The following is a 1970-nucleotide window of genomic DNA, read 5'->3' on the forward strand; positions in this document are numbered from 1 at the left end:
GAGGTGTGGGCCTAGGCGGGTTTGGCGTCGTGTAAGCGGCGGAGTGGAGCCACGGAGCCGTCGCCGTCAAGCGGATCAGGCCCTCTCCTCTGCCACCCACAGCCCACGCACCGGGCCCTCTCCTCTCCCCTGGGGTGCCCCCCCCCCCTCCGCTGCCCTAGCCACCCACTGCCCACCCGCCCCTCTCCTCCCCCAGCCACTGCCCCCCCCTCCGCTGCCCCCGCCTCCCGCTGCCCCCCCCTCCCGCTGCCCCCCCCACCCACTGCCCACCCACCCGCTGCCCACGAGGCGAGATCACGGTCGAGATCGAGATCACGGTCGAGATCGAGATCACGGTCGAGATGACGGCCGAGGGTTGTCTGCGGCTGTAGTCCGGAGCTGGTCGACTCGCACGGTGACGAGGCGCGAGCCGAGTTCCGGCGCGCGAGAGATGGCTCGAGATTCCTCGAGATTCCCCGAGATTCCTCGAGATTCCTCGAGATTTCTCGAGTTCCGGCGCGCGAGCTCGAGCTGCGAGATATGGGGGAGATATGGGGGAGATATGGGAGACGGGAGTTCCGGCGCGCGAGAGATGGCCCGAGATTCCCCGAGATTGCTCGAGCTGCTCTCCGGTACTCTCGGGAGTATCTCGGGGCCACCTCGCTGTCATCTCGCTGCCATCTCGCTGTCATCTCGCTGCCATCTCGCTGTCATCTCGCTGCCATCTCGCTGCCGAGGTCTCTAGACACGAGCTCGAGCTACCGCACCACCCAAGGACCTGAACCCACACCGGGTTCGAGACTCTGGAGGTATGGTACGCGCAGGCACGAGCTAGAGTTGCTCTGCTCCCTGCGGCACCGGCACATCGTCCAGTGCTACGGCGGCGACGCGGCGCGCGAGCTCTTCATCGTGACCGAGCTGATGGAGCGAGATCCGCGCGAGATCACCCCGAGATTGTCCGAGATCAGGCGCGCGAGCTCTTCATCGTGACGGAGCTGATGGAGCGAGATCCGCGCGAGATCACCCCGAGATTGTCCGAGATCAGGCGCGCGAGCTCTTCATCGTGACCGAGCTGATGGAGCGAGATCCGCGCGAGATCACCCCGAGATTGTCCGAGATCAGGCGCGCGAGCTCTTCATCGTGACCGAGCTGATGGAGCGAGGGTCGCTTGAGGACTGCCTGCGCGCACACCCCGCCGAGTTCCGGCGCGCGAGAGATGGCCCGAGAGATGGCCCGAGAGATGGGGGAGAGATGGGAGATGTGAGTTCCGGCGCGCGAGAGATGGCCCGAGATTGCCCGAGATTGCCCGAGATTGCCGAGTTTTGGTGGCAGCGGCTACCACACCATCAAGAACCCTGAACCCACACTGGATTCGACACTCTCGGGGTATGGTACTAGGTGGGAGCGGCTCGGCCGGCGCGTCCTCCTCGACACAGCAAAGGGGCTCCTCTACTTGCACGGCCGCGGGCTCGTCCATTTTGACGTCAAGCCACTCAACATCCTCGTCTCGGCGCGCACTCTATCTCCCCACATCTCCCGTATCTCCCCCTCATCTCCCCATATCTCGCAGCCGCTCGACGTCCTCGTCTCGCACTCCTAGACACGGAACATCTCCCCACATCTCCCGTATCTCCCCCCCTATCTCCCCATACCTCCCATATCTCCCCTGCACTCCTGTGTCCCAACCCACACTCGAGCGGACCCATACTCCGCTGTACTCGGCAGTGCTCCGCTGTATGCACGGTATTCGCCCCCCTCGTATCCACGCGGTGCTCTGTATACACTGCACAGCACTGTCCTCCCGCCCCCGAGGCTGGGCACACACCCAACACTCACATTCACTCTCTCTCTCTCTCTCTCTCTCTCTCTCTCTCTCTCTCTCTCGGTCCCTCCCTCCCTCCCTCCCTCCCTCTCTCTCTCTCTCTCGCACACACACACACACGCGCACACACGCACACACACACACACACACACACACACACACACACACA

Source organism: Emiliania huxleyi (genome assembly GCF_000372725.1).
Source record: "Emiliania huxleyi CCMP1516 unplaced genomic scaffold EMIHUscaffold_110, whole genome shotgun sequence".
Taxonomy (NCBI): domain Eukaryota; phylum Haptophyta; order Isochrysidales; family Noelaerhabdaceae; genus Emiliania; species Emiliania huxleyi.